Source organism: Lolium perenne, chromosome 5 (assembly GCF_019359855.2).
Source record: "Lolium perenne isolate Kyuss_39 chromosome 5, Kyuss_2.0, whole genome shotgun sequence".
Lineage (NCBI taxonomy): Eukaryota > Viridiplantae > Streptophyta > Magnoliopsida > Poales > Poaceae > Lolium > Lolium perenne.
In genome coordinates, this window is record NC_067248.2 from 37,558,952 (window position 1) to 37,567,198 (window position 8,247).

An 8,247-nucleotide genomic window follows, 5' to 3' on the forward strand; every position below is an offset into this window, starting at 1 on the left:
ATATTCCGCAAGAGATAGGAAAGGACAGTCTGATCTTGAGCGATCCACCGCGCATATTCAGGATTTACGACAGAGACCTCCTTGCCGTCGCTGTCTTTGGTCTTGATCTTCTTCTCTGGTTCCTCAGCCGTTCCGTCTAGGTAGTCCTCTAGCATGGCACCACGGATATCCGGCAGCACCATCGAGTGCCAGATCAAGTAATTTTCCCTTGTGAGTGAAAGGACACAGATGTCGCCTAGAGGGGGGTGAATAGGCGGTTTAAAACTTTTACGAGATGGGCTTAACAAATGCGGAATAAAACTAGCGTTTACTGTGTCAAGCCCAAAGCCTATATACTATGGTTTACCTATGTGCACCAACAACTTATTCTAAGCAACTGTTCACCTATGTGCACCAACAACTTATGCTAAGCAATACAAGCAAGTATGTGATAGCAAGATATATATAACTTCAAGCACGATGGCTATCACAAGGTAAAGTGCATAAGTAAAGAGCTCGGGTATAGAGATAACCGAGGCACGCGGGAGACGAAGATTTATCCCGAAGTTCACACTCTTGCGAGTGCTAATCTCCGTTGGAGAGGTGCGGTGGCTTAGTGCTCCCGAACGCCACAAGAGGCTCACCTTGAGGTGTGGTTGCTCGATGCACACCAACGCCACAAAGGCCTCACCCCAAGATGCGGTACTCACACCACACACCGAACGCCACGAAGGCGCCTCACCTAAATCTCTGGTGACCCTCGCCACAAAGGCCTAGGTCACGGTTCCACTAAGGGATTTCCTTTGAGGCGGAAACCGGGCCTTACACAAAGATTGGGGCACATATCCACAACTTAATTGGAGGCTCCCAACAAACCGCCACAAAGGCCTAGAATCCGTCTAGGGTTCCAAGAACCCAAGAGTAACAACCTTCTTGCTTTCACCACCATGAATCACCGTGGAGAACTCAAACCGATGCACCAAATGCAATGGCAAGAACACCACAAAGATGCTCAAGTTCTTCTCTCTCAAATTCCAACAAAGCTACAAAAGCTATTGGGGGATAAGAGAGGAAGAACAAAGGAATTCACAAAGAACACCAAGATCAAGATCTAGAGAGTTCCACTCACAGAGAGATGGATTTGATTGGTAGAAATGTAGATCTAGATCTCCTCTCTCTTTTCCCTCAAGAATATGCAAGAATCATGGGAGGAATCAAGAACTAGGGCAAGCTTTGAAGTACAACAATGGAGGGGAGAGAGAGAAAGTGAACCAACCAGCCCAAGGAGGAAGAAGGGGGTCTTATATACCCCCTCCCAACGAAATATGACCGTTTGGGGGCTCCCAGGCCGGAAAATCCGCCCCCAGGCCGGATTATCCGGCCCCCGAAAATCGCCCCTGGACTGGGCCGGATATTTGGCCGGATATTTGCCCAGTTTTGGTCATTCGGGCCGGATTATCCGCCCCCCCAGAAAACTGCAGAAACAGCAAAACTAAAACGGGCATAACTTTAGCATCCGGACTCCGATTTTGATGATCTTGGACTTGTTTTGAAGCTAGGAACAAGCTCTACAAGATCTTGCAGGAAACCATCATAGTCCAACAAGGGAGGATAGAAACAAATGATGAAAGGTTTGACCTATCTAAAAAAGACATACCGGTAAAACCTCCAATCTCGAAAATGCAACAAGTTGCCCATGCAAAAACCATTCTCAATGAACTAGAGCTTGTCATGAGAATAAGCACAAGCTCTAAAACATCACATGGATAAGATCCAAATAAAACCAAGAAAGATGATGAACCAAACTCGAAAACGCAACAAGTGATCTATGTGAAATCCGTTTTCGATGAACTAGAGTTTGTCATGAGAATAAGCACAAGCTCTAAGACATCACATGGTTAAGATCCAAATAACAACCAAGAAAGATGATGCAAGGATGCAAAGGTTTGAGCTCTCTCCGAACGATACGATCGAGTTACTCACTCGAGAGCCCTCTTGATAGTACGGCAACTAAACTAAAAACCGGTCTCCAACTACACTATGAGACCGGTGAGAAAGAAACCCTATCAAGAGCAAACCTTATACTTGCGCATTCCACTTGAGCTCGATGACGACGATCTTGACCTCAACAAGATGGAACGCCTTTCTTGCTTGTGCTTGCTTGACGAAGTCTTGTGGACTGCTCCCCCATAATCCACCATGGGAGAGCTTCTTCTTCGGCGCATCTTCACATAACCATGACCACCATGTGGATTGATCCCCCATAATCCACCATGGGAGAGCTTCTTCTTTGGCACATCTTCACATATCCATGATCACCATATGGATGGCAAGACTCAAGCAAAGGATCTCTTCGAGATGGCTCATCTTGAACTTGCACTTCATTTCTCCATGGCAAGCTTCAAGCTTATGAACTCTTCGAGTTGGCTCATCTTGAACTTGCACTTCATTTCTTCATTCTTCATCATGTTGATGTCTTGAAGTAACTTGAGGGCTCACTTCATCTTCATCTTCAAGACATACTTGACACTTGATATCCTTCATCAATTTCTTCTTATTGCAACCTAATACAAACATGTTGATGTCTTGAAGTAACTTGGGGGCTCACTTCATCTTCATCTTCAAGACATGCTTGACACTTGATATCCTTCATCAAATTCTTCTTATTGCAACCTTGAAGCCAACATATGGTTCAAGAATTGCCTATGGACAACTCCTACAAATATAACTCAAATGCAAAAATTAGTCCATAGGGATTGTCATTAATTACCAAAACCACACATGGGGGCTCCATGCACTTTCAATCTCCCCCATTTTGGTAATTGATGACAATCTCTTTGAGAGGGTTTATATATGGAATTGAAGTAGCAAACAAGTTGAATATATAAAGCAAACTCCCCCATAATATATGCTTGTGTGAATGATCTTGACTTTCATTGCATATATTGGCATTCAAAGCCTAGTGGAGTTTCCTCTAACTATTCAACTATGCAAAGCAACAAGATGCAATGCAATAAAGGCACATGCTTAAGCACAAAGCAAAGACATAACCAAATTCCCTTAAACCCTCCAAACTTCTCCCCCATTGGCACCAATTGCCGAAGTGGGTGAAAAATTTAGAAGGCCAATATAGTGAGAGTTCCTCCATAGCGTGTGCATTTCTCATAATTTGAGTGGAATCAAATGCACGTATCCAATGACGAATATTCGGAAGAAATCACACTATAGATAGGATCAATGATTGCAAAAAGATAACAAAGTCTAGAAGCTTCAACAAATGAAGCAAGCAACCAAATGAACCACAAAGAAGATACCAAAAGAAAGATAGATATTATGATAAGATCAAGAATATTACTCTAAATAATATGAGGAAGCTCCCCAAGGTTTGTGCACAAAACTAGACAATTTGCATTGGAGTATAAAGTGCACAAACATGGAATCATCACTCCCATAATATCATTCAAAAACAAAAGATACCAAGTGAATCAAACTCTAATGATCACCACAAGATAGTGTTCTAAATCAAATGAGGAAGCTCCCCAAGGTACATGCATAAAATAAAATGTTGCATTTGAATACAATATGCATAACATGGAATCCTCACTCCCTCATTTAAAACACAAACATTTGTAATAGATCATAGATAGAAAAGTAAGCTAAACACTTGCAACAAACAAATAGTTGAGCAACAAGTAAGAGGCACCATAATAAAAAGGCTCAACCAAGAGGATATGTGAAAGGCATGATAAAGCATATTATAAGACTATTACAAGGATGAGCAAAAGCATCATCATAGTCTTCAATGAATTATATTGCTTAGCATGACCAATCAACAAGCAATAAATAAATAAGATATCAAAAGGAGATGTATCATCTCTTATGTGTATAAGTTTCTCTAAGTGGGCAATATCACAAAGATATTTATCCACAAAGAAACATGCACACACAAAATAGATAAGCAAGAAAAATAGTATGATATCCAAGACGAAGTCATGCAATATACCAATAAGAATTTTTGCTTAATAGCATGGCCAAAGGCTCAAATTTATCTTATTGTACATTCATGAACTTCAACCACAAACAACTAAAATACATCACAAATATCAACAAGGGATAGAAGATAGTTGGGATGCATTTGAGAAAGGCAACAAGTATCACAAACGGGGATACCAAAAGAAGTAACTAAATTTGCACTTTCATCTATATTGCACATGTGAGAGCCTTGAGGAATTGATATGCAACAAAATTGCTAGATAGGCATAGTTGGGATGGATGAATCATGAGCATGATTTAAAATACTTCCCAATAAATGCACTCATCTCAAATTACTCACATTCACAATAAAGAGGTTTCATTAAGACTTTTGCAAGAAGCACAACATTTGCTAATCAAGAGATTCATGCCAAGATACAACCATAAGGTTGGATACAAGAAAAGTATGCATGAGAAGATACTTGTTACCAAGATAGCATTGGTGTGGATGTAGTAGATATGTGTTCGTTGACCATCCTAGCTTGCCTCAAGTTACCATTGAGTCACCACTTCTTTCCAAGAGTGAGACAAGCATCCAATGCATATCCATTGTACCTAACACAAAGGTAAGTACAAAATGGTCCCCAAACTAATTGGGTCCGAAGTAGTTAGACACACTACAACATATAGGACAAACTCCACAATTCTATGTGCATATAGATATGAAATTGAATTTCATGCACATCTTAGCCAAATTAGGATTTGATGGAGTTTACCCTATATATTGGATCAATGAAAGTGACACATGCCATAAGATATACATATATTAAATATGCATGCACAAAACTTTCAAGGACCAAAGGAAGATACAATTTGGACAAAACACCAAATAAATCAAGAGACAATGGTTGCCCAAATTATATCAAAGAATCAAATCAACACAAGATTGACTCCAAAGACTTATCTCATTATAAGAAGCTAATTAAGCCTAAGCACAAAGGAATGAGATAACCAACTCCCAAGAGAGCAAGGTTCCAACAAATAAACCAAACCGTCGACACTTTTTATGATGGCACAAAGTACCAAAAAGAAAATTTATGTCTCCCAAAACCAAATTTTTGATTATGATCAAGAGAAGTTTAAGCATTATAACAAATATAGGAGAGCTCCCCCAAGATTAGTGCATTATCTAGGATTTAGAATATGGATACAAAATGCACAAAACTAGGATCATCACGCTACCTATATCTACTAAAAATGCTAAGAAAGTTTGAATAGACAAATTAGATCCATGAGATGCAAGGAAGACACATGGGAGTCAAAGCACAACAAATTCATGGCAATGAATAAGGAAATTTAAACACAAGAGCCAATGTAGATATGATCAATAAATATCTACCTCATAATGATTACCAATTGTCCTAGGACAAGAGGTATTAGGAAATATTTCCCGGTGGTAGTTTGTAAGTATACATAAGATCATATTTACAACGAACAAAGCATATGGTAAAAGATAAGAGTTAACCATCATGCAAAGAAAGTTTCTTGATAGCTTCATTTAGTCATACCAACATGCAAAGCAATTAATAGTATGACTTGAAGCACATGGTTTTCCAAAAATGTATTGAGGGACACGTTGTGAAAAACCATGCCAAGAAAAACTTTCACAAATAAGATCTATAAAGATATTAGCAATGAAGCCATTTAACAAAATTGGAGCTTGTTTGAGCAAACATGCCACATAGGCGAGAGATAAATTACGGTATCAATTCTATGTGACACAACCTCAAATGTTCACATTTTCTAGGCTTGTAATATGCACAAAGCTTATTACCCCCCCCCCCCCCCCATAATGTGATAAGGAATTTATTTTTACAAGAGGCAAATAAGATCCAAGTAGAGATATTAATGGACATTAGAATTTGAATTTCTCATGAAGATGACATACCACATAGAGACTAGATAATCTCGCAATATCAATTCTAAGTGATATTCCTCATGTACACACATTGTTTAGGATCATGAAATTCCCAAAGGAATATCACTCCCCCAAAATGGGATTGTCCATTAATCGCTCATAAGAGCCATATAAGATTCAACAAGATGCAAAGTGGCTCCAACACAAACACAAATACATGGTGTGCAACCCAACATGCATAGACTTGATTTCTCAAGAAAAGCAAGTAGGAAGCACAACATATACAAACACATGTTAGGAACAAAAACTAACACATGCAAAGGGGCGAGTAACTTTCAATATAAATGAGTTGAGCACATGTTACCGCAAGGAGGAACATTGATCATATGATAGAAGCAAGATAACCAAGACTTGGCTTGAGATAATATAAATGATGAAGATCCCTTAATTCTTCATGATGTAGCCAAGTCTCCAATGCCCTCCAACAAGCACCTATTGATCAAGTTTTGGATTGTTGGTCCCCAACTAAGTTGGGTCCTAAGAGGTTAGTCACAATGGGCTTGGCAACCCAAATGGTTCTTTTCTTGACACCACTTTGAGCACCAACATATTTGGCAAACACATTGCCACCCTCATCCTTACGAAGAGAATAAACATCATCAATGGTGATAGAGTTGGATGAGGTACCAATAGTGCAAAAGGAGGAGATGTGGCCCTTCTCACGGCATATGTAGCAAGTTCTTTTCTTCTCCTTCTTCTCACTAGATTTCTCCATAATGGGAGCATTGGCTTGATTCTTCTTGGGAAGTGGCATTTCTTCAACTTGAGGTTGAATATGAGTTTGAGCTTGAGGCCGCTTCCCTTTTTTGCTTCTTCTTCAAAGGGCAAGATCTAACATGATGCCCTTCAATTTTGCACTTGAAGCAAACAATCTTGGCCGGGTCTTTGACTTGTACTTGGCCCGTCTTCTTATTGTTGTTCTTGGACTTGTTCTTGTTGTGGGAGTTGAATCCAAGTCCACTCTTGTCATTGGGGGATTGTTGCACACTCAACATCTTGTCAAGTTTGCATTTCCCTTCATGACTCTTTACCAAGTCGTTCTTCAAAGAAGAGACTTGGGCCTTGAGCTCTTTGATTTCCTCTACATGGTTAGTAACAACACAAGTACTAGAGGAAGTAGAACCTTCATTGTTAGAGCAACAAGGCAAGGAACATAATTCATCACAAGATTTAGCAATATTATGAGTGGATGAATTACTAGGACTAGCACATGGCAATATAATATTTTGAGTAGTAGTGCTAGTACCCACATGAGGCTCATAAGGTGTTGCCTTAGATATTATAGCCTCATGAGCTAACTTTAGCCTATCATGAGAGGCTAGAAGATCCTCATAGGAGCTAGAAAGCTTTCCATGATTTTCTTCCAATTTCCCATAATTGCTAGTTAGCAATTTAAGTTGAGCCATTAGCTCAACATTCTCCTTCAAGATAGATGCTTCACAAGAAGTAGAGTTAGTAGCACAAGCATCATTATTAATAGAAATGGGAGAAGGCAAGTTGTCATGCTCTTTTAGATAAGAAGCTTTAAGTTGCTCATGCGACTCGGTGAGTTTGGTGAGCGCACTCTCAATAGCCCTTGAGCCATTTTTGAGTTGCTCAAAATCCTCAAGGAGTTTAGCATTAACAAACACAAGCTTATCATTTTTTAGCTTTAGTTCATTTGCCACCTCAAGAGCTCTCTCATGGTTTTCCTTTTCTCTAGACAATTCTAGAGCAAAGGTTTCCTCAAGAGCTTCCTTGGTGGTTTGTTCTTCTTCAAGTTCATCCTTTAGAGATGCCACATCATCGGCATACTCTCGTTCAAGAGCACCCATTTTATCAATGGTGTTCTCAAGCATCCAAATAAGTTTTTGGCTCTCAATAGCTGTAGTCAAGATTTCAAAGAAGTGAGTGCTAGAAATTTTATCTTTGCAAAGAACCTTGAATACACTCTTACCCTTATCGCGTAGAGAGACAACCCAATCCTCTTCTTCATATTCATCATCATCCTTATCACCACGAGACATATTAGGTTCCATGGTAGGAGGTACCATGGAACCCTTGGCCATAAGGCATACATGAGGACCGTGAGATAAAGATGAGGAGTTACTTGAGGCTCCTTTCAAGATCTTGTCTTGACCAATAGAATCTTTGGTTTCCTCTACATTGTTAGACACACAACAACTAGAGGAAATAGAATCATTTTTATCATGGCCACAAGACAATGCAAGCATATCATCATTAGATTTATTCAAGCAACTTACACATGATATGCAAGGACTATCAACACACGCATGTAAATCATTTCTAGTGCTAGATGTGTTTGAGTCCGTAGATGA